General features: G+C 36.9%; 1 protein-coding gene across 38 annotated transcripts in view; it reads left to right on the top strand.

Moving 5' to 3' along the window:
- The window catches only part of RBFOX1 (RNA binding fox-1 homolog 1), a 1146084-nt gene that overhangs the window by 801715 nt on the left and 318169 nt on the right, over positions 1-26200 (top strand). The window lies entirely within an intron of this gene.

The following is a 26200-nucleotide window of genomic DNA, read 5'->3' as shown; positions in this document are numbered from 1 at the left end:
TCAGTAGTATGCTTCAGTACAGCAGAATACATTGGGTAAAAAGCAAAACTGTTTTTGCAAGTCTGTATTTATAAACTTAAATAATAAGCTTATCAGGAAGGAAGGAAAATTCATTTTAGGGTGTTTGGAGAAATCTTGACTGGTAAAACTAGTTCATTTCTTCTTGCTATTGCACATTGATACTTCACACGGTATGACAGCCTTTTGGAGCCATTTCAGCCCTTTGTGGCTCATCATAATCTCATTCTTCATCCCTATGATTTCAGAGGCTTTATGGAAAGAACATGCAGATGTGTATGTGCGTTAGCATAGCTGATAAGTGCCTCACATGACCCCATCAGAATTAATGACGTTTTCTACTTATTCAGCAAGAGGATTACAAATTTTATTTTTCTTTTGAGATTCTTTATTACATTTTGCTTATTATCTATCTGTCAATCAAAAATCAAACTGTGCTTTTATTTTAGTTGTCCTCGTCATACTTGCCTCATTCACTCATACCCACCTCTGGAGGAACCAGCTATTTTTAACTGTGTGCAGTTTTGCTTCTTTGTGGTCAATCAGCTGTGTTTCTCATACCCTGTCTTTGCTGATTTAATTTCTTTGTCCCTAATATTTTGCTACACGAGGTTTGTACATGAGGGGTTGTCCTGTGGCCACATCCTTTACCCATAGGTTACAAGACACCGGGGGGGGGGGGGGGGGGGGGAGGAGACAAGAAACTTGGAAACCTACTTTAAACCACACCATTCAACAACACTTTTCTTGGAGAGAGATGGAGAATTCTTAAGAAAGAAGTACATGATATAAGAAAAAAATAAATTATCCATTATTACTCATTTAGAGAAATACAGAATTTGTCTTAAGCTGTGAGTAGTTTTAAATAATTAATGACTCTTTTTCTTTCCTTTTTGTTTTACTATTAAGAACATGGATTTTTCCTAAAGGGCTCTGCAATGCTTTTATTGAGCAATATGAAATAATATTTTGAATGAAGCTTTAGTTTTGTTTCTGCATGTGAAAATGTTATTAAAAAGCAATTAGGAATATTCCTAAAGCAATTAGGAAGCAATTTTCATTGTACCAAAATAAGCCGTGGAATTGCTCTGGGTTGGAATTCTCCCAACAAGTTGGGAGAATGTAATGTTCCTGACTATGTCATCTAGAGTGGCCATGAAATTCAGTTCCATGTCTAGTGTGTGAAAATATATCTACAAGGTATCACAGTATCACAGATTTCTAGGTTGGAAGAGACCTCAAGATCATCGAGTCCAACCTCCGACCTAACACTAAGTACTCCACTAAACCATATCGCTAAGCTCTACATCTAAACGTCTTTTAAAGACCTCCAGGGATGGTGACTCCACCATCTCCCTGGGCAGCCCGTTCCAATGCTTAATAACCCTTTCGGTAAAGAAGTACTTCCTAACATCCAACCTAAAACTCCCCTGTCGCAACTTTCGCCCATTCCCCCTCGTCCTGTCACCAGGCACGTAGGAGAACAGACCAACCCCCACCTCGCTACAGCCTCCTTTAAGGTAACTGTAGAGAGCGATAAGGTCGCCCCTGAGCCTCCTCTTCTCCAGGCTGAACAAGCCCAGCTCCCTCAGCCGCTCCTCGTAAGACTTGTTCTCCAGACCCCTCACCAGCTTCGTTGCCCTTCTCTGGACTCGCTCGAGCACCTCCATGTCCTTCTTGTAGCGAGGGGCCCAAAACTGAACACAGTACTCGAGGTGCGGCCTCACCAGAGCCGAGTACAGGGGGACAATCACTTCCCTAGACCTGCTGGCCACACTGCTTCTTATGCAAGCCAGGATGCTGTTGGCCTTCTTGGCCACCTGGGCACACTGCTGGCTCATATTCAGCCGACTATCAACCAGTACTCCCAGGTCCTTCTCTGCCAGGCAGCTTTCCAGCCACTCATCTCCCAGCCTGTAGCTCTGCTTGGGGTTGTTGCGCCCCAGGTGCAGGACCCGGCACTTGGCCTTGTTGAACTTCATACAGTTGACCTCAGCCCATCGCTCCAACCTATCCAGATCCTCCTGCAGAGCCTTCCTTCCCTCGAGCAGATCGACACACGCACTTAGCTTGGTGTCATCTGCAAACTTACTGAGGGTGCACTCGATCCCCTCACCCAGATCATCGATAAAGATATTAAAGAGGACCGGCCCCAGTACCGAGCCCTGGGGGACACCACTAGTGACCGGCCTCCAACCAGATTTGGCTCCATTCACCACAACTCTCTGGGCCCGGCCATCCAGCCAGTTTCTAACCCAGCGAAGCGTACGCCAGTCCAAGCCCCGAGCAGCCAGTTTCTTGAGGAGAATGTTGTGGGGAACGGTTTCAAAAGCCTTACTGAAGTCAAGGTAGACCACATCCACAGCCTTTCCCTCATCCACCAAGCGCGTCACTTGGTCATAGAAGGAGATCAGGTTCGTCAAGCAGGACCTGCCTTTCATAAACCCATGCTGACTGGGCCTGATCGCCTGCTTGCCCTGCAAGTGCCGCGTGATGACCCTCAAGATAATCTGCTCCATGAGCTTTCCTGGCACTGAGGTCAAACTGACAGGCCTATAGTTCCCCGGACAGGCCTATAGTTCCCCGACAAAAGCTTGTGTCGAGGGCTGACTCTCAATAGATCGCAACGAGGGAGCTGCTCTGCTACGTACGAAACCCTGTATGTTCAAGCACTTTCTGGACATGTTCTTTTTATTTATTTTTTTTTCTAAAACCGTACAAGAATTACAACTCTTGATTTACCCCAAAGCACTGTACATAAAATAGTTCAAGACAGAAGAACCAGTTTGCACTTAGCATCTGTGTGGGGAAGGTAAAGAGAAAGTCTCAGGAACATTAATCTGTAGGTAAAATGTACAAACCCTTTTCCTTAGAGGGAAAAATTCCTGAAACTATTCTTAACTGCTGTGTTTACTTGTAAGCTAGCAGGATTAGTATCTGAATACAAAATACATTTTTTCACTGCTCCATTACAGTTGGCCCTCAACCTGGCCAGTCAGATTTTATGGTAGCATGGAAGCCTCCCCACATTCAGGCATGTGTAAACGGTTTCTGGTTGTCTTGCATCTTACCTGATTCGCATCTCATCTCCGTGCAAATATATGCTGGTGCAGTATACCAGCTTGCCTGTATATTCTCTTGGAGTACTTTGGGGGTTCAATTTTCTTCTTAAAACTGCTCTCTAGTTACTCAGGCTACAGTTTTGATGCATCTACTGTTAAATAAAAGATTTTTTCCTGCTTTAGAGATATAGGTAAAATTTGGTCAAATCACATGCCATTTGTTCACCTGACTCAGTGAGGCTAAAGCTTTCCCCCTTCTTTCTTTTTTCTTTTTAATTTTTTTTTACTCAGGATATAGAATCCAGTTGATTTTGTGATTTTGTTTATTTTTGTATATTTACTTATTTATTTACTTATTTTGAATCTATGACACAGTGTATACTTTGCCAAACATACATATTACTGACCCTTAAGAAGAACTAATGCAGTTAGGTCATTACTGCCTCTTTATTAAAAAAAAAAAAATAATAAATGGGATAAAAATTAGCTTAATGGAATAGACACATTCCTGTAACCTCCCTTCACCCCCCAAGTCTAATTTTGAACTATACTGTCAAAGATGTGTATAACTGTGTTTTTCAGGTACATGTGAATTTCTTCTTCATGTTCTGACAGGAGGCTGTAGTATGTCAAGTACAGCACTATGCTGGTTTGATTTCCATTTTGGATCATTTTGGTTCTGGTTTGGAGTTTGGCACAGTCAGCCTAGATAGTCCTTTAAAAGTCAGTGTAGAAGTATGTCAGTAGAGAGATTCTGCTTTGCAAGGTCCATTAAGCAAATGTGGTGGTCTTTCTTAGGAAATATGGCTTAAATAAATCTATTGCACGTGGATATAAAGTATGTTGTTAAAAAACACAAAATGCCGTACTCAAAGAGTAGAAATAAATAGTTTTCTGTCAAAGTGGATGAATGTTTTGCGAAAGATCTTGCAAAATGCTGTTTTAGGACAACAGCTAAGTAAGGGCTCTGAAATAGTACTTTAAAAAATGGTATTTGTAAAGCTTCAGCTGCAAGGCAGTATTCTGGGAACACTGCTTCAAGAAAAATGTGACTTTGACAGTAGAAGTACTGAGGAGCGTATCAAGCAGCAGAGCTCTGGAAAATGTGACCTACAGGGAAAAGCTGAGGAAGAGAAGCCTGAGCAAGGACTTGATAATAGTCTTCACATACATAAAAAACAGTTGCAAATGGGAAAATAATTAACTTTTTCTCTGTATTCACTGTGCAATAGGCTTATATTGCTTCAAGGTCAGTTTAGGATCATCATCGGGATAAACTAATGGAAGAGCAGTTGAGAAGTTGACAAGGTTGTTTAGGAAAGTGGCGGCATCTCTGTTATTAGAATTTTGTAAAAACGGTTCAGACAGAAAATGTAGGTATAGCTCATCTTGGGAGCTGGAGTAAAGAAAGGCACTGAGGAGGAAGAGGGGCAACCAAATGGTCTGTCTAGATCACCGTTGTATTTCTCTATTATTTGCTTAGCCGGCTAACTCAGATTGAACACACTAATTAAATGCTCTCGAAAAGCGTTTCTTTTGTGCTTGAAAACCTTATTTTATTTTTTCTACTGCTAAACACATTTTGGAATAAATAAAAAGAACTTCAAGCAATCACTTTTCAAAACTACTAGCAATTATTTGTTGTATTACTTACCTTTCTTTCAATTTAGAAATGAAAAGTAGAAGCTTTTTTAGAGCTCTGGTTATTTAATACTGTATACTACTTATTAATAACAGTTGAAGCAAGAAGATATATTCTTAGAAGACATGTTCTTAGAAACATAATCAGAATCCAAACTTGGAAGCAGAGTAAGTGTCATAGGCATGAACTGTTCAGTACCTAGGGCGGCCTTTAGTTGTTTAGCACTTCCTGTTGGCTCTTTCCCAAAATCCAGTGCACTTTATTCTCTTTCCCTCCAAGTTGGAAATAAAATTTTACCATCACAGCTGAGGAGGGGATATGGCACAGTACAAATAGGCACAACTTTTAAAGAGTGCACATATGTCCAAATACAGGGTATTGCTCTAGGCTTTATATCTGCAGGGCTTTAACAGACAGCACCAGGTGCATCCCAGTTACGTGCCAGTTAAGACATCATTTGTAAGGCAAGCAGGAGTGGATGTAAGAAGAGAGAGAGGTGGTCTGTCTATATATAATCTTAGCACAAAAATTGAAAAGCATTAGAAGTAATATAGTGTTGATGTCCGTGGAGCCTTTATTATTATTATTAAATATATCGAATAGAGTATTTCTCACTGTTTAAACCTTTTCATATCTCTTTGGGAAGGCAAATGGCTTAGGCATGTTTTATGTGAATGGCTGCATGTATAATACTGTGGTTTTGCTTTCCAGCAAAACAGAACTCTTCCCAGGAACAACAACTGCTCTAACCAGCAGGACCAGGGAGGTAATTGTCCCCTTGTACTCTACTCTGGTGAGGCTGCACCTCAAGTGCTGTGTTCAGTATCAAGGCCCTGGAGTGTGTCCAGAGAAGGGCAACAAAACTGGTGAAGGGCCTGGAACACAGGTCCTGTGAGGAGCAGCAGAGGGAACTGGGGGTGTTTAGTCTGGAGAAGAGGAGGCTCAGGGGAGACCTTATTGCTCTCTACAACTACCTGAAAGGGAGGTGTGGGGAGCTGGTGGTCAGCCTCTTCTCACACGTAACTAGTGATAGGACAAGAGGGAATGGCCTCAAGTTGCGCCAGGGGAGGCTTAGGTTGGAAATGAGGAGACATTTCTTCTCAGAAAGAGCTGTCAGGCATTGGAACGGGTTGTCGAGGGAGGTGGTAGAGTCACCATCCCTGGGGGTGCTCAAAGAAAGGTTGGACATGATGCCTGGGGACATGGTTTAATGGATTATATTGGTGGTAGGGTGATGGTTGTACCAGATGATCTTGGAGGTCTTTTCCAACCTTAATGTTTCTGTGATTCTACTTACTCCCCCAAAATCAGGTCTTGTTTGAACCTAACTTCTTCCCTCGCCCCCAGTGCTTTCTGCACCTCTAGTGACACAAACCCTATAGCCCAGCATTTTGTTGGTGGAACGGAATGCAACTGCTACTTTTCACTGCTGTGGGGGAGAGGCCATGCAAGTGATGCTACCTGAAGTTCAGGGAGTGTGTAAGAGGGGGAGAGAGAAATACACTGGAGACAGGGCAGAGTGGAGAGTGGTGGCTTGTTGGGGTCGTCAGAGGTCTGGGCACAAAGACATTACTATGAATTTTCTGGTAATGCAGGTGTTATTATCATGTTGGTATTATTTCATCATGTATTATTTTAGAATAATGATACTAATGTAGCATTAATTTATCACTCCTCATTTGGATGCACTAAGCTGTGTAACATATGTTGCAATAGGTTTGAATTGTATGTAATGTATAGAGTTCTTGTACTTATTGCTTCTTTTCATAGGCACATTCATATATGTGCAAGGGCTATAATAGTAAAAGCAGCCAAAATTGAAGTATGTACAGTCTGTTAAGTACTGTAATTATACTCTTTCCTTGGAAAAAGCAGTGCAAGCAGGGCTTCTGTTTATTTATTTGTTTTGTTTGTTTGTTTTTTTAATTATGAGAAATGAAGGGAATTGAACAGGCAGAACTGGGATCACCAGGAATGATTTTCCTGGCAAGAGTGTATTCTTGTTTGAAGTATCAGATGTTCTTTTGCACTGACACAACAGTAACAATTAAAAATTTAATCATAGCATTAGTTTTTAAGCATATTAAAATTTAAAGTTTAACAGTGCTATTAGTCCTTTACTGAATGGAAATGATAGAGATGCCATTTGCAGAAATGGTAGAAGTGTGTAATAATTTCTGTTCTGTAGTTGAGTGGAGACTAAGTAAGGTAACATTTTCCATTCTAGAAATGAATAAGGAAGATGTTAGACTGAACCTATGGAAATCAGAAATATTTATATTTTAAGTATAAAAAAACAGCTAAAAATTAGAAGAGGTTGGATGTGGAACTCTGGATCATTATTTGTTATTTCAACAACTTATTCAGGAACATCTGGATAGAATAGATAAACTTGACAATTATGGTTTTAACCATAAACAAAACAACAAAAGTAACAGTATGGGTAATGTCAGAGGATATTTTAATCTAGAACTATTCATATATGTCGTATATAAAAATGGTTAAGTGGGAGATCTCACTGTGAAATTGCAGAGACTATAATCAGGTATATTTATAATGGAATCACTCAGAGATTGGGTTGGTATGTGCAACATTTTTTGTCACTGACCAAGGTGCAAGCAAAATATCACAGACTGAAGTTTGTAGGTGATAAAAAGAGTAGAGAATGGGAAATACTGGAAAAGTGACTGAGTTGTAACAAACTAAATCACTTGATAAACTGACTGCAAGCAAGTAATTTGTTTAAAAAATGATCAGTTAAAATAATACACATAGCAAAAATATATATATATAAAATGTATATTTATATATATATATTATATATATATATATAAAAATTTGTAAAATCCATCAGTGGGGTCTTCACCATTTCAACAGAGGCTTGGAATATGAATTCCAAGTAGCATGGGCCAGATGGGTAGTACAAGTTTTGGATGTGAAAACAATAAATTTCTTAAGAAGTTTTCTATTCAGACTGCTTGACTTCTATTGGGAGTACTGTGTCCATTTGTCATATTTGGAAGCTCAAGATGAAAGTTTATAAATTGCAAAATTAGAGAAGCTCCATAAGAATGACTACTGGGTTGGGAAACACATTTGACAGTGAAAGCTTTAGAGACGATTTAAATTAAAGAAGGGATTAACTTGACCTGAATTGATGAGAAGTGATTTATTCCCAATTGATACAGTATGATCATGACCAGATGATACAAAACTGGGAAGAGTAGATGATATGCCAGAGGGTGGCTGATATGCCAGCAGGTCATGCTGTCATCCAGAGGGACCTGGACAGGCTGGATAAATGGGCTGGCAGGAATCTCCTGAACATGGAGAAATGCAAAGTCCTGCACCTGGGGAGTCAAAGCCCCCAGCAATAAATTCTGGGAGTCACCCAGCTGGAAAGCATATTGACAGAACAGGACCTGAGGGTGCCAGAGGACACCAAGTTGAACAAGAGCCAGCAATGTGCTCTTGCAATAAAGAAGGCTAATGGTATCCAGGGCTGCATCAAGCAAAGTGTTACCAGCATATCAAGGGAGGTGATCCTTCCCCTCTGTTCAACACTGGTGAGTACTACTGCTACACCACATCTGGAGTCCTGTGTCCATTTCTGGGCTTTCCAGCGCAAGAGTGACATGTACATATTGGACAGAGTCCAAAGAAGGGCCACATGAGTGATGAAGGGACTGAAGTGTGGCTACTGTGAGGAAAGGCTGAGAGAGCTGGTACTGCTCAGACTGGAGAAGGCTCAGGGGGAATCTCACCGATGCCTACAAATCCCTGAAGGCAGGGTGCACAGAGGATGGAGCCAGGCTCTGCTCAGCAGTGCCCAGGGCCAGGACCAGAGGCAGTGGGCACAGACTGGAGCACAGGAGGTTCTGTCTGAACATCAGGAAAGAATTTTTCACTGTGTGAACCACAGAGGTTGTGGAGTCTCCCCCTTGGAGATCTCCCAGAGCCATCTGGACATGGGTCTGGGACCAAATTGGACCAGATTGGACCAGATGTCCCTTCCAACCTCAGCCATCTTGTGATTTGATGATTCTGTGATACATACGTTTACTAAGGAGCATAACTATGGTATCAGAGGTTTGTTCAGTCAAACAAACAAACGTGTAACAACAACCAATACCCAGAATGCAAAACTAGACAAATTCAGGCTACAGTTTTTTGGCATTGAGAGATATTGAGCATTGATGCAACTTTCTGGAGAGTTACTTCTTCCTTTCTGAGAATTTGGTGTTTTGTTTTTTCCCAATGCAAATCTCTATTAAAAAAAAAAAAAAAAAGTTCATTCAGAATTATCTTATTTTTGTTTCATATACAAAATTAAAGAATTGTTTGGGTCTTATATGTGCTGGAGTATACAGTTGTGGATGATAAGTATATTTGTATGTTACTGAAAAAAGGTGTGCGGGGCTGGTGATAGAGTATGTGGGAATAGGTAAGCTGTTTTGAGTTCTTTTTTGTTTGTTTTTGGAATGTTTTTGTTTTGTTTTAAGTTGGGATAGAACATAAAGAAAAGAATTGTAATTCTGTAGAATTGAAAAGGGTAGAAATGCAGTAACTGCATGAGAATACTTATGTGCCAGCTGCTGAACATAAAACATTCTTCACTGAAGTATAAAATCTGTCAGGGAAGTGTAGCTGCTGACAAAGAACATTTTATCTCAGTGACAGAAAAAAATTTATCCATATGGAAGAGAAAAAAATATCCATCAGCTGCCTTTGGTATATTATCTTGCAGTTTTGATGAATTCTGGATAAAATGACTATAAATCTTTTTTTTTTTTTTTTTTTTTTTTAAGTTTCCATTCTTTCCTTCATACGTGCTTTCTATTAAACATGCATTTCTTACAGAACTTTCATGTGGTATTTTTAATATTTTTAAATTAACATCAACACAGTGAAATTTCAAAGAATTTTTACAACCTTATTTCTTAATCCAAAGTCTTAGTATTTTATACATAAATAAATAAACAAGAATTGCACAGGGAATAGCTAACGCTATGAAATGGCACACTTGAAGCGTGCTTCTTGATGTCAGCTACTCCTAGGGAGAAATAGTAGCAAGTACCTTGTTTTAAGACCTGTTTTCAAAACTCAATGCTAAAAAAATATTGCTGCTGCCAGCTACCTCAGTTCTATAAGAGATGCATTTTGATAAGGATGCGAATTTTCCTGGAGTATTTCCTTTATACCTAAGTCTTGTTTCAGTTACAGAATAGTAGATATGACTGTTCAATTATCTTCTTATATTCTGGGTTTAATTTCTGTCCCTTTGCAAGACTGTTTCCTGATGAAGATTAGGACTAATAATGTAGAAAATGTTTCATTACATATTCTTGTCATAACTTTTCCAAACTTACTAGAAGCAAGAAATAGTAAGAGTTGAATAAACATATTTTTTCAGTGTAGGGTTAATGGCACTAGGAGTAATGAAACATGTCACTTATAAACATCTTTGGAACCTACAAATGGAGAAGATTATAGGGCCTAGCAACCAGACAGGAAAGGAAGAAGAAATGACAATAGACAATGTTGTTGGTAACAGAGGAGAACATAGACTTGTCCAGCAGTGAAGCATCTGTCAAGTAATGGGAGGGATATAAGTGGATATGTAGCAATGAGCAGGTGTCTAGGACTGGTGCCTTGAACCCAAGTGAGAAGAGGAGGAGGATGATCCTGAGATGATGGATATGAAGAGCTGAAGTAAGGAATAGGTTTGATGTCAAGAGGTTATGATCAGGGACTCAGTGATGCTAGGGGAGTGTCATTACTGTAAGGAAAGATAGAGAGGTCAAACAGTGAAGAAGGAGAAACTGAAGAATGAGGAAGCATAAATACAAGACTTAACATTCTTGTTCTGCTGAGTTATATTATTCCATTTGTACAAGTAAATTTTTTTTTTGTGTGTGTGTTTCTTAATATTTTCTGAGTATGGAAGGAGTATTTACTTAAGTATGGAAGGAGATGCACAAAGAAACGTGTTTGTTGAAAATATGAATGTATTCTGTTTTGCGAGCATCCTGGGTTCAACTGTCGGACCATGTAGGTGCACAGAAAGATGCAGTCTGTGTACAACCAAATTTCTAGCCTAAGAGAAATAACATATAAATATCATAGATAGTAGAAAAGTAGAGAAGGAAAGTAGAAACCAAACTGGTAAAAGAGAGGTGTTCTAATCTAAGACTCAGCAAGATACCTGAGTTAAACAGGCATGACATCTTGGCTCCTGCAGTTCTTCCATGCATGTTTCAGTGGGCTGTTGGTCATCTGAGAGGTGGTAAGCTGTTTCCATAGGTGGCAAGAGCATTTGACAGGAAATAGGCATATTTGTTCTGGTTTTGTGAACTCAGCTAAGGAGTATGCTCCCCTAGAGTGAATGTCCCTCTTGATCCACTGTTGTTATTGGCCGAGCTGGAATTACCTGAAGGACAAGTGCTTACAACACACAGATCAATTTATTTTTGTGTTTGTTGTTTTAGCCTTTAGGTCAAACAGTGAAGAAGGAGAAACTGAAGAACGAGGGAGGAAGCATAAATACAAGACTTAACATTCTTGTTCTGCTGGGTTATATTATTCCATTTGTACAAGTAGGAATGTAGGAATATTGTAGGAATGTTTTTCAATACATTTTTCTCTTTTAATTCCTTGGTCTTACTGTAAAGAACTAGTTTAAGGACATCCCAAATCATTTATAGGAACCACAGAATTAAAGAAGTAAAGAGACTAGATCACAGATTGGAATGTAAACTCTGTAGTTTGTGAGAAGTAGCGTATGCAGAATTAAATTGTATGTTTAGCTTCGGTTGTGTCTTGTTGTTTTGCTTTTTTGTTGTAGGTGTGTGTTTTTTTTCCTAATCCTTCAAATCTGTTTATTGGCAATGTGAATCCTTTTGTCACTTGCAAGAGGTATGAGGTAAGAAACAAACACCTGTGTCTGTGACTTCTGTCTGTTGCAGCCTCAGTGGCAAACTGAAAGCTTTTCTAGTTGTGCATTCTAAGACTGTAAAAGCTAATTCTAGATTTATAAAATGGGAACTTTTTAATGTATTTCATTTCTACTTTGTAATACTTTAAAACTCTTATTATAAGGAACTGTGCTCAGCATTTCAGGATTTGCAGTGGTATATCATGAATCTCGTTTGTTCTTCACATCTCTGTCTCCAGACACTCTCCCCGGTGTAGTTATATTCTGTGTGCTGTATCTGAAGTCACTGAGATTCAAGTAAGACTCTTTTGAAGGATTCTCTTACTATAGGGTGAATACCATTTTCCTCATTCTGTACTGTTATGTACCTAATTTTCTATTTATGTGTTGCCTACATTAAATGTTTCTATTTTGTTCCATTTTCAAGGTAACTATCTTTAAAATAGTTTTGCCAAGTATTATTTTTAAGTGTTGTTTTCATTTAAAATCAAAGATGTAGCATTTTTTTCACTTCTTCAAGCCAGAAAGCTCTTCACAAACATTGCTTAATTTTCATAGAAAGAATTACATGTCAACTGTGTACTGTAAAATTGCTTGTTATACATGTGAACACTTTGGGGGAATGAACAAAGTCACAAAGTCAAAAACACTTAAAATATACTTTCTTAAAGTAACTTTTTTTCCTCCACAAGGGAAACTGTAGTTTGGAGGGGTTGTACATATGTTTAGCTTGCAATAGTACAACATCATGGATGTATGATGTTTGAATGACTGGTGAGAAGAAAAAAAAAGGAGGAAAAAAAAGCTAGGTGTCACTCTTCTACCAAAGTATGTGGTTAGTAAAGAGAAATAGGCAGAAGGCATCCAGAATTTCATGGATACAGTGACTGTTTTTGTCGTGGTAGTTTAGAGACAAAAAAAAAAAAAAATGTGTTTGGTGAGCTGTCAGAGAGGTTTCTATACCATTGTTTGGATGAGGTTGGTAAATTATCTGAAAATGACCTAGGAGCAAAACTATTTCAGCTGAGGTAGAGGTCCTTCCCTCACTCTTTGCAACCTGTGAAGTTACAGAGTTTCCAGGTCCATTATCTGTGCACTGTATGAAGACTTACTTACTTTCTACAGAAAACTTGATCTTGTTTATTTGAGCAAGTGCTTGCTGTAGATGCTATCTGAAAGTGATAGGGAGGAAAAAAGCTGCTTTTTGAAATAAACATTGTATTGTGACCATTAGTAGCCTTCATTATCCGCTTCTTATGCACAGAACTTTGCTGGCTTTTTGTCATCCTCATTCCACAGCTTTGTTAATACACCACCATGAAAATGAAAGTTTCATACACATTGACATAATTAATGAAGAGGCAGGCAGCGTGCTCTACCAATTAACACCACAGGGAAAAGTGAAATTGGCTTTCTTTTTGTGTGTTGTGCCAAAGTTAAGGACTGTAACACACAGCAAATAAATAGAGATCCTTTTAATGAGCTGCAAGATAGAGCTGAATAACTCTGAAAGGATTTTGGATAAACATTGCCAGCTATTTAGAGTGTTAAGGGTAATTGATGAGCTTTGTTAATTTTTATTTTTCTTTTTTTTGGGAAGGGGGGGGAAGGGGGAGGGAACCTGACAAAGAATAGAAAAAGTGCTAGTTAATAACTAATTTTTGTTTTCAGTGTAGCTATTAGGCACATTGAAGAATATAACAAGCACTTCTGAAAAAATATGGGGAAAAAACAGAAATGGTTTACCAGCTCATATTCAACCAATAAGTTTGTCAGAATTCAGTTTTTCAGCTTATTATTTCTGTACTTACTATCTACTCATAATGAAAACTTGACTAATTGTTCTCTGACTCAGGTTCTAAGCAGCTATCCATCTGGCAACATAAGACATCACTCAGCCTTGATTTTTTCCAACTGCCCCAGAAGTCCTAATATTAAAATTAATATAATAGGAAAGAAAACAGATGAAGTTATTCTGTGGTTTCTGTGAAATATTCTGCTTATCTTGAGACATATGTGCAGAAACTTCAGAGCAGTTCAGGTCAAAACTCTTTTCAAATTGTCCTAAAAACCTTTTCAGTAAGATGGAAAGTTTTGAAAACAAAGAAAATCCTAATCTGCAAGGGCTGTTTATGAGCGAAAAAGAATGGACATTGGAAATTAAAATGCCTGAGTTCAAGCATGCATCATTTAGCCAGAAGTCTTTGGTCAGGTATCTATGTAATAACAGAAACATAACCTTGACTACTTAATACCACCAGCCAATTCAATGCATTTTCTAAGCAAATGAAAAATCTCCTTCACTTTCTGTCCATTCTAAACGATTTGAATTTTAACTGTTCTGCCAGAATATAATAAGACTCAAAAATAATGTTGAACTTTTAAAATGTATTTGTTCAGAAAATAAAAACAGTAATAGAAGATGATTAACTCATTTCCCACTCTCCCACCCTGTAGAGATTTCTCCCTAAATCTTGAGTCTTCAGCTGCTGGGAGACTGAATTTCTCCCTAATCACTTGTCCAGTAATGAAGATGCATCTCTAAATATTTTTTTCTTTTATTCATTTTTATTAATGTTTCATTTCCTCATTAAGTAGTCAGTATTATCTCAAACTTACAACCAATATTTTTGATTTTTTTTTCCACTGCTCACACTTCTATTACTTCAGCTCTGCATCTCTTATTCTGTTTTCTCTTTTCCTTTCTATCTCTATATACCCATCCCGAATTGTTCTTTTATTTTCTCCTTACATACCTGGTACATTGTCTAATCTTTTCCTACCCTAGTTTTCTTGTTAATCTCCCATGAATTAGTAAAATGCCCTCTAAATTTTAGTTACTTCTTTTTCTCCTCTTTAACAATTGTCCTTCTGCTTATGTCCTTCAAAACATTTAATGCACTCTCTTCTGTCCCTAATAATGGGCTAAGTCTCTCTGTTGTGGTGGTGTTTGAGACTTCCTGGCTGTTCTCAGCCAGTACGATGGCTGTCATCCTTCCTTCTCAGCCAGCTGGCTGTAACTCTGTCTCCACTCTGGCTGTTGCTGTCACTAGCAAACTGATCTCTCTTTCCGAAGTGTCTGAATATTCTGATTCTTTTCTTCTGACATCATGTACTCTCTTTATGCCACTCTGTGCATAAGCGGTGGCCCTATTGCCTTTGCTGCCCAGTAGAATAATTTCTAGAAGGTCTATAAACCACAATGGCAACCAACTGATGAGGTGAGCATGAGACTGAGAGGAAAAAGGACAAAAGTCTGTGTAGAGTTAGAAGAAGAAAATACTTCATTGGCTTATTTTTTGAGGGTTCTAACATGTTTATATAAATAACGTTTAATTTAATTTATTAGTCTCCAGGTTGTATGAAGTTTCTCTGTTGAAACTTGCTGGAGATAAAATATAATTAATAACTCTTAACTCTTAACTCTTCTCACTAAAACTTATAATATGATGAATATGTTAAAGACTGATGATCATGTCTGTGATAGAAAACTTGAGATATGGAGATCTTAAATGCTTAAATCCTTGGTGCATTCACATCTTATGTAGCAAGTGTATTTCTGGCCACCACGTGTCTGACAGGCAGAACCAGAGAACATACTGAAACAGAAGATGACAAGAAAAACAAGAAAAACAAGAAGTACAAGATAGCTTCGATTGGATGAAAAGTTAAATTGATTTACATTCTTGAGTTTGTAATAAGGACAGCTAAGTGAAAAGAGAGACCCATACAATCAGGAATGCTTTGAACGAAAGAGAATTTTTTCCCTGTATGGGAATTAGCACTCAGTGATATTGTCAGGCAATATTAGCAAACTACTCTTTGTCACATGGACCATAATTGCAAAACTATCAGTTTAGCAAGTTTCATGCAGGATGGGCCACATAGTGGCTGGTAGGTGCAGTGATCTGCATACAAGCTCTGTCTCAGGCGGCTCGGCAACCTCTGACTGCAGGAAGGTAGGAGCGTATTTTGAGGACAAATGCTGTGCTTCACATAGCATTTCATATATTCTTTTCCTAAGTGTTTGCTGCTGCTCACAGGATTATAGACTAGACGAGCTTTTTCTCTTAGGCAGTATGGCAATTCTTATGGTTTAAAAGTATGTATGAGTTAGATGTTGTAGCAAAATTGTCGTGATCAATAAAGGCTAATTAATTACAAAGTTCAGAAACCAATGAAAGAATTTCTTCATGTTGTTTACATTTTTATGCCATAAATTGTATTTCCAACAAATAAATTGAAGCACTTATGGTGAACTGGTTAAAGATTATTAATTACCTACCTTTGTACATATAAGCAATATATATGCCAGTTCTAATCACTAATAAATCCATCAGCTTTGAGGGTTTTCCTGTTCATTTCTACTGAACTGTTAGTGTATGTGACAGGCCATGGTTCTGTCAGAACGAATTGTCCCCCTTGAAAAGTTGGCAGCACAGGGAAGTGACAACTTAATGGAAGCTAAAGCACTCTAATGGCAGCGCCTGGTGAAAGCCGGGGAAAGTCATCCATAGCATTTGCCCTGGCTTTTGAAAATGTCTCTTTGCATTTCTGGTTGTGTGCAAGATATTGGAGCTTTACTGGAGTCACATTTACAGGCATTATTAAATGAAATACGATTCACTAAAACATTTGTTTGTTGATAGATGCTGTTCCACTGAGGTCAGCCTGTGTAACATAGAGATCATATGCATGTGCTCAGGAGTACTACAGGATTACTCATTTTAAGATCCTTAATTTTAGGTGTCACCATTTTGAACTCATAAAATAAATAGAAATGTAAATGCTTTCTCTAACTGTTTATATGAATGCATAAATATTTTTTATTTAGATATGAATGCAGTATGTGTTTAATGGAATGGATGAAAACAATGCACTTTTTTTAAGCATACTTGTTTACAAGAGAACAATATATGAATTATTTCTAATGCATTTTATCAATAGTATGAATTCAAAATTGTGTTGACACAATGGATAAAACTATTGTTCCAAGATTAATATATGTTGGTCAATCTATTTTTAAATGACATTAGTGTATGCTAACATATTTATGTGTAAATAAATACAAAGCCAGTCATTTACATACATCACATTTGGGAACTGTATTATAACTACCCGGTGAGTACATTCTAATAGTGCTGATCGGTGGATATTCCATTTAGATTTTTTGCCTTTTTAGAAGGGTCATCTGAAATTAATTGCCTTCTTTCTGCTGTTTTTTTTTTTGTTTGTTTTGTTTTGGTTTTGGTGTGACAGTGGCTTTGGGTATAACCAGAACACTACTGGTATTTAAGTGTTAGTAGCTGATTTACTTTAGGATTGGGACTTTCATGTTGTTCAGCAAGTAATAATTATTCTTGAGAAGAAAAGGTGAATGATGCAATCAGACACTGTTTTTAATGGTGGTCTTAACCTGTTTACAGGTTCTTAACCTGTATCTGTGTAATTTCCTCCTTCCTCTCTTTTCAGCCATACACTGACCATACAAAGCTCTGCATTCCATATTGAGTGATAGCATAGCTGGTTTTGATGCACACTCTCAAATACTTACTGATATTGATGTACTAAAAATGAAGTTCTAAAACTTTTTAAAAAATGCTTATATATTGTTTCTGAAGTATCCCTTCAACAGCTCTGTGGGTACAGAAGACAGATGATTTGTTCCTTCATTTGTAAGCACCAGAATACAAAGTGAAGTTGCTGATAAAGGTGTTTCTTGTAGCTTTATTGTGGATAATTCTATTAAATTGCTTCCCTTGTGCCTTAGATAAGTTTATGCTTCAAAGTACAATTTGGAGCTATCCAAGGAACAGTCCATGCTACAACCTAAAGCTCTGAACAAGGGGGTAACTATGTAAGTATTGTCATGTGATATTCTGCATCTTGGTTCCTACTGAAATGTTTACAAATGGTGACATAGAAGACGTGCTTGTTTGATTCAGAGTTGTTGGTGGGATTGTAGGTTATGGAATCCATTGATGTAACTAAAGTCTTTTACAATCAGAGAAGGTCAATAGAAAAATGAGAAGAGAGAGGGACAGCAGAACATATAGGGGAGATTTTTTTCTAAAAGGGGGAGATTATAGAGGTCTCGAAGTGGAGGAAGTTAATGTCCCCCACGAGAACAAGTGCTGGCAATCGAGTGATTTCCGCCAGCTGCTTGTAGAACACCTCATCCGTCTTTTCATCCTGGTTGGGTGGTCTATAACAGACCACCACCAGGATGTCCACCTTGTTGGCCAACCCTCTGACCCTTATCCACAGGGACTTAAAACATTCCTCCTTTTAAAAGAATTACTGTCTTTTTATAAAGGCTATATACAATATCTGATTTACCATCTTTACTGCTTCCTCTCATATCGAAACTGAAGTTTTCTGGTTTTTGATAAACTTCTTGATATTCTTTTCATCTTGAGTGGTCATCAAAAATTGCTCAAGGTCTTGCATTTTTCTTTCAGTAGGGAATAAATTGAAAATAGAGATATTTCCTGCTTTGACTCGCTCGTGTTTATTAACAAAAAAAAGATATGTAGGCATATTTTGATAAGAAGGAGAGGAATCAAAAAGTAGAAGGTAATTTCCTTGTTCACAGGTGACTGGCTCCTTAGAGGCAATCCTCAGGCCCACCACCCTCTCTACCTTTTTCCATAGCTAGAAATTCTCAAATGGACTTTTTTTGGGGGGCACTTCCTTGTCTCCTCCTCTTGCAGGTTCTCTGATTTTTGTCTTTTTTCCTCCAATAACACACTGTAACAAAATGGTTCCAGCAGGACTCCTTTGCTTACCATTATCTTTGGTATAGACAATTGCAGTGTTTGGGTTCACAGCACTCTTGTTTTAGCTGTCTAGTTCTGTTAAGGAATTTTGATATCTTAAGGGTTTTCCTGAATTGTGTGAAGCAGTGGCTGACAGTAACCATTGTCTAGATGGCTTATAGTAACTGATGTTCATGGTTTTTGGCTGTGAAACAGTTTTCAAAATGGTTAATTCTCATTTATTCATTTTCAGAGAGTAAATGCCTCAAAGTACACTCCCAAGTAGAGTAGCTGTACATCTGCCATTTTATATTCAGTGACTTTGGGTCGGGTTTTTGTATTATACAATGCTTTTCAGTTTCTTAACAGAAATACTCTGTATTAGAAATTGTTCCCTTAACAGACAGAATAGGAGCTCACACAATGTTTGCCTCACTTAAATTGGAATGTTCAAACCTGTTGTACTTTGTAGTGCAGCTATCTGTCGCCAGTTCATGCATATTTAATTTTTAATGGTGACCACAGAATCTGCATAATGCAGATTTTGACAGTTTTGCTTTTTTTGTTGTTGTTTTCAAACATGTAAAGGCCATATAAAGGTAACAGTCCAAAGTTAAAAGAATTATTTTAGAAAATAAATAATTGAAGTCTGTTAACATAGTCATTAAAAAAAATATTTGATTTAGCCAAATAATGATCAACTTCTAACAAGTTAAGTGCAACAGCAGCACTGCATGGCCACCTTTTGAGGTGGTGGTTTGGCATCACCAACCCCACTGCGTCCTCCCCGCAAGTGGAAGGAAGCCACTTTGGGGTTTCAATTGGAAGAGTGCGTATCTCATCTGACATCCTTTTATCTTATCTGATATACTTTCTTTGGAGAAAGAAAGGTAAAGAGAAAGGAAAGAGAAAAGGAAGAGAGAGTTGTCTATTCCAGGACATCAATTACAGAGAGCATGACTGTTATGCAGCAGGCACCAAAACAAAGCTGATGACAGAGAAGGACAATGTTATGAGCCCACCTAGTAGCAGTTGCAGTGAGTTTGTTGAACTCACAGTGGTGGCAAGTCACCATATGGAAGCAAGAGCTGGTCTAAGAAAATATTACCATGTAGTTTTAGAGAAACTACATTTTTTCCAGAGGTTTTGGAGATGGGTAATTTCATAACTGAGGAAACATTTTGACAGCTTCTTTTGCTTTGGAAAGATTGACTCCTTAGTATTGCATCATATTATACAGTTATTGGTAAATTATTGAGCACAATTTTTTCTTCAGGTAAAAATTTCATCTTCAAGTATGATGAATGTCACCCATTTTACAGTGAGTGCACCTAGCTCCTTTAAGAGCCAGTGGTTCAAAAGCTGTGCTTTGCCACTTTGATTCTGCAGTTGGCTGAAATATTCAGCTTCTTTCTTTGCCTTTTATGTATTCCTTTTGATTGAATTGATAGTGTTATAGAAACTACAGATTGAATACAACCTTTTTGCATTAAACTTAACCGGTTGAGTTAATTATGGCTTTCCAGGTTTATATATATATATATATATATATATATATACATATATATATACATATATATATACATGCATTTATATATATATTTCAATGCACACACACACACACATATATATATCCTTTTTAAGTCAATGAACGGTTTGCTGTGTTGATAAGATTTATACTGTAAGCTGAAGCTTGAAATAATTCTTCCACTTTAACAGTATTTTGTTTTCATTTCTTTTAACTGACTAAAGCCAGCAAACTGTGATCTTCACTATTCTCCTTTGCAGAAAGCTGCTTATTGCTGCAAGTTGTTTTATTCGTATATTCATATATACACGCACACATACATGTGTGTATATATGTGCATATATATGCAAATTACTGACCAAATCTATGTCCAAATTCATTGTTATTTTTGAAATATATTTTAGAATTGATAGAATTTATATTCTGTAAAACAGTACCAAGTTCACACATGCACAAAGATTGAAATATTTCTCTGCATGCTGTAATTCAATTGAGAATTGGATTTTTCAGTTCACACCTACAGCTGTTTCCCCCATACCTATTCATCCTGCTTTTAAGAGGATTGCTTTCAATTTATGCAGTGTAAATATACGTAATAATTTACAAATATAAAAATATATATGATAATATATATATGTATATACTGTGCCTCATGTATAGATTATATTGGCACATGTGGAAGAGACTTTTAATTTAGGCAAATGTATAATTTAACATACAGGTTTGCAAACTTGTAAGAATTCACTTGTAAGAATGTTCACTTCAAGAAAAATTTGGACTCTGGAGAGGTATTAACTTTAGTTGGAACTTGGACAAAGGTGAAGTGTGCAATAATGAAATAATGATTTAGTTTATCTCTGGACTACTTTTTAGGTGTTGCAAAGGAAAAAAGTAAAATACAGTTGCAGTCAGTCTAGATTAAAGCATTTTTCTCAAAAGTTGATTTAAAGAAGTTCAGGGAAATAAAAAGGAACCTACTCTGCAACTAACATGCTTTTCTCCATTTGCCTTTTTTTTTTTTTCCTAGTTTCATTTGCTCTACCACTAATGTTTTCATACCTTCTTCACTTATTTTTAGTGTTTTTAATCCAAGGTAACTAAATGTAGTTTACCATGTATAAATGTTAGGTATAAATGCTTAAGATGGAAAAGTAGAAAAGAAGTTTACAGTGTCATAAAACTTTTTGCTTGGCTCTAAAATTCTGAAAGGTAGATAAAACACCTAAAATCTCTTTGTAATTGTCCCTAAAAATTGCTGTAGAAATTGCAAAGGTGATGTGATTTCAGCTCAGGAGGCTGGACAGGAACCTGCCAGGGTCAATAATATGCCTCATTCTGTTTACATGAAACAAATTTGGAATTCACACAGAAAACTAATGGAGTCTCTGGTGTCTTGCAGATTTCCTTGGCTTTATGTCCTATGTATGATTAATGCAAGCAAGTGAGTCAATAAAGACTTTTCTGTAGTAGCCAATAGGCAAGTATGTTTGGAAAATGAATGAACTGCTGAGATTAATTGCACAGCTACCCCCCTGAATATCTTGTTGAGGAACTCGGAAGGAAATGCCATCCGTTTTATATCCAAAGGATTTATTTATTAAAAGTTGTTCATAATCTCTATAACATTAGATATCAGGTTGGACAGAAAGTAATGCTTTATTATCATTGTACTAGTCCTAACAATTGGAAGCTATTAATTACTGTAACAGAATAACTCATGTGAATATTGATCTCAATCTACTCAACCAACTTGTTAGTGTTCTGCATAATAATGGCCAATTCTAATAATAATTAGAAAATTGTTTGTTCTAAAATGTACTGTGGTTCACTAGACAACAGAAAGACTTAAATGTAAGTTTTGTATGAACTTTTTTTTTTTCTTAAAAGAAAGAAGATGGTAGTATGATACATTTAAGTACTCTTATTTGCATTTTTCTAGTCATTTTAGAGACTATATCACATTTGAGTCTAGATTTATATCTATATTTATTTTAGCAAAGTACTGCTTATCAATACTCTGTCAGTAGATTAAAATTTATTTCCTGAAGTGAAGAAATAACAGGCATATATATATGTGTGATTTTTATATATATATATATATTTATTTTTATTATTTTTTCTGGACAAGTTTTAGAAATATTTTTAATCTATTGGATAATTCTATCTGCAGACCTCTGTTTTTATTTTGACTGTCACTACTGTAACATCTGAAAATATTGTTGTAAATTGTGAAGAAAATCTTATAAATGGTGAATAATGAGTGAACGTCCATTTCCTTGAAATGAACAAGGAAATGCAGGACAGTAAAACCTGAGTCCTCAAAGGAAATAAGAACTTGTCAGCATACACTATGTTCAAGTTCAGACAGAGTTTTTCTTCTTTCCCATTTTAGCATGAAATCAGTAGGGAATGCATAATTTTTTAGATGTGTATGAGATTACACAGCAAATGGTCACCAATAGGATTCTCAGCTGCCATACAATCTGGCATAGCTCCTTTCTGCTCCACAGCTCCAAGTTGCATTCAGCCCTTTGCTGATTTGAAGCACTTTTTGGCTCCCTGCCCATCTGTTTTAGTGATTACTGTCACATAAACTGATATTTCTAAACTAGAAACTGTGTTGTTGTGAGATTGCCTGTTGGATTTACCTTTTGTGATATGTTACAATAGTTTGACTTGTTACTTTAGCATATAAATGTTTCATCGGCGTTTTCTGCAATATATAGAATGATACTATGATTTTTTTAATACTGAAGGAGGAATTATAAGAGATTGTAATCAACTTTTAAAAATGTTTGCTTTTGTCATTGTCAATAATGATACTTTCAGAGTTTTAGTTCTTTTTTAAGGTCAAAAAAGCAAACAGTATCCTTGAATAAAGTATTTGTATCAAGTTTTGGCAGATTTTTTAACAACTGTAAAATACACAAAGAAGTGGTTTGTCCTATCCAAATTATCCATTAGTACAAGACTATCCTAAATTACATCATTGCATATGTCAGCTAAAGTACAAAGATTTCAGGAGGATGGGGAAGAGCATAATTCTTACAGAAATTAAATAGATTCAAAGGTGAGGTACAAGAAATATAGCATCCAGGAGTAGGCAACATCCTATCATCAACTTAATCCATTTACAAACCCAGAAGCAACTGCAAAGAAGCCAGCACAAATGTCAGTGGAGTATGCCAGAGAGCCAGATGCCATCACTGGAAAATTACTTCCCCAGCTTGGCATCTGTGCCTTCTGCTTGTCATTCAAAGAGGAGGAAAAGCTGGGCAAGTGTGATTATTTTGGGGTGTGTATAGAACATGTTTTGCTCTCTTCACTTTTTCTCTCTTCATAGCAATTTTCTTGGCTAATTTGCATCAAGCAATACCAAGTTTGGAAAGGGTACAGGCATTTTTGTATATATATATATATATATATATATATATATATGCATACATATATATGTATAAAAATGTGTTATCTGTTTACATTTGGGCAGGATGGAACAGAAAAAAGGGGGGAGACCGGGGAAGGAAACAGAAGAATGCATAGCAAAGTAAAACCAGAGCAACACATAATAGAATTATGAAAACAAACATTTACCTTTCATTCTTTCTAGTGTTTATTTTTTTTCTATAGTGAAACTTTAATAATTTCTCCAACTTTCCCTGAATCAGATGTCCTCTGTAAATCAGATGAACTCTTGGTACTTTCTATTTGAAATGACATTCCTCTTAGCAGGTTCTAAGAATTCAGATTTGGCAAATTATTTTTTACAACTTAAACTGAGTTCTTCTATATCCTTAATCTGCATCCAATTATTGTTCGATAGCCTTTTTTCTTTTTTCTTTCTTTTTTTTTTTTTTGTAGAAAGGTAAATTTTCTGTCTGTGTTGTCAGTAGTGAGACTATTTTACTGGGCTTAACAGTTCTACATTTTTAGGAAATGTGCCCGTAATATGTTTAGTGGCCCCCGGTGATGGTGGAGCCACTGGAAACTGTATAACATAGCAAGTAACTGGTAGTCTTTCAGTTAGCATATATGCAAAAAGGTGTACACAAAAGGTGTAATATCATATTCAAATAGCTGTGTGTGTATTGATCAGGTGGCAGTGATAAACACTATCACTTGGGTAATTTTCACCAGTTCTGTTTTCAAGGCTATCTTCTGTGAAAACATTTGTGGAAAATAGAGATCAAAATACTTTTTTTTAATTTTATTTTAAGTGAAAATACAACAGTAGTAAATATGAAATAAAAGTGCTAATTAATTCAGGGAAATGCCCTATTTAAAGAGATATTGATCAGAAAGAGACAATTTGAAGTAAACTGTAGAGTTAAAATATTATTTTCCAAGGCTTAAAAAATCTCACAGAAGATTGCTTTTATGATTCAGCGATCAAACATGTTTTCAAAGACCCAATTTAAGGCAGACAATAAAGGTTTTTAATGAACACTTGGGCAATATACTACCCCACTGACAGAGCAAGCCTCCTTTTTGTGTGGTAATGCTGGATTCTGAAATGAAACACAGTAGGTAGGAGAAAGTTTAAAAGATTTCAAAAGCTATCATCTATCTGAGAAGTAAGGCCATTTTTTCCCTCCACTTTAAGTTTCAGCATCTTATATCTTTCATGCATGCAGTACTTACTAAAGCTATTAAAAAAATATGGCAGTGTCACAGCATCAGCACTTATGAGTAAGTTGTGGTTAGAGTTGGCCTGGGCAAAAGTGATTGTTTCTGTCTAATTTTATACTTAAATCTTTCAGTTCCCTTTTTTTTTTTTTTTTTTTTTTTTTAGGTTCAGCAATCACTGCTAAGAACAAGAACCGATAAGACATAATCATCAATACCATTTACATTTTAGCAGCAATGGAGTTTTACTTTTTTTTTTTAATAAATTATAAAGATTTTGACATAGTGATAAAATTGGCACTGTGCAATTTAAGGTTGTTTTGTCATAAAAGATCCATAGACATAGATATTTATAGTTCTTTGGGAGTTAAATCTTCAGCTGCATTATCCTAGAATAAAGTCTTTATCATCTGGATTTGAAATTCCAGGTGTGTCATCACTGAAACATTTTAGCTTCCTTGCTTATTCTTCTTATTAGAGTCTAATTTTTTTTCCACTTCACCTTTTGACACCTCAGTGCTTCATGGACTTTCAACCCTCTCAGCCCAGGCAGGATCAGCTGCATCAGGCAGCAGGTACATAGGGACTACGTCAGTCAGGTTTTGGGTATCTCCAAAGACATAGACTCCACATGTAGTGTGGAAATGCTGTCCCAGTATTTGATAGATCCTTTTTTACAGTAAAAAAAATGGTTTTCTTATGTGGAAATGGGATGTCCAGTACGTTGGTCTTTTGCCTTTTGTAACCTGCCTGGGCATCACTGAGAGGCATCTGACTCCATCTCTGCTGTCTCTCATCAGGTATTCATGCACATTGGAAAGATCCCCCAAGTCTTCTTTCAAGGCTAAGCAATCTCAGCTCTCTCAGGCTCTCCCTGTATGTCAGATACTGCAGTCCTCACGCTCCTGTCTGGTCCTTTGCTGGACTCTCTCCGAACGTCCCTCTCTCTTGTACTGCAGAGCTCAGAGCTGGGCCCAGTACGTCAGGTGCAGCCTCACCAATGCTGAGCAGAGGGTAAGGATTCCTCTTCTGACCTGCTCACTGCATTCTTCCTAGCACAGGCCAAGATGCTGGGCACTTACTTTACTGCAAGGGCAAGTTGCTGGCTCGTGTTCAGCTTGTACTGCTGGACTCCTGTGTCCTTTTCCTTAAAGCTGCTTTCCAGCCAGTTATTCTCCAGCCTGCACTTGTGCATGGGGCTATTACTCCCCAGGTGCAGAACTTGGCATTACTCAGTGTACTGCTTTCGTTATCTTCATTACCAAGCTTCAGCACATCACTTGCATTTTTAGTAGTAGTATTAGTTGTTGTATTGCTTTGATTAATGGATAAAACCTGATTTATTTTTTTTTCCAGCTCTTTGAACTGTATTCTGTGTGTGCAAGTTCTTCCTGGGTATTTTGAAGTTTGCAGTTCACAGAACAAACTACTCAAAATCTTATTATTGTTGTATAATTAAAAAATTTTGTTTATGCTACATCACAAAAACATTTTTAAAATCAGGTATTTTTATAATTACTATACTTTTGTTTAAAATCTGGTTATTTTAACACATTTTTTGTCTTTGTAAGGTTGAAGTTTTCAGATACCTGGAAACCAAATTTCAGATAGAAGCATATTTCCCAAATTCCCTTG

This window comes from Anser cygnoides, chromosome 15 (genome assembly GCF_040182565.1).
Source record: "Anser cygnoides isolate HZ-2024a breed goose chromosome 15, Taihu_goose_T2T_genome, whole genome shotgun sequence".
NCBI classification, from domain to species: Eukaryota; Metazoa; Chordata; class Aves; order Anseriformes; family Anatidae; genus Anser; species Anser cygnoides.
This window is presented reverse-complemented; position numbering and strand designations above follow the sequence as displayed.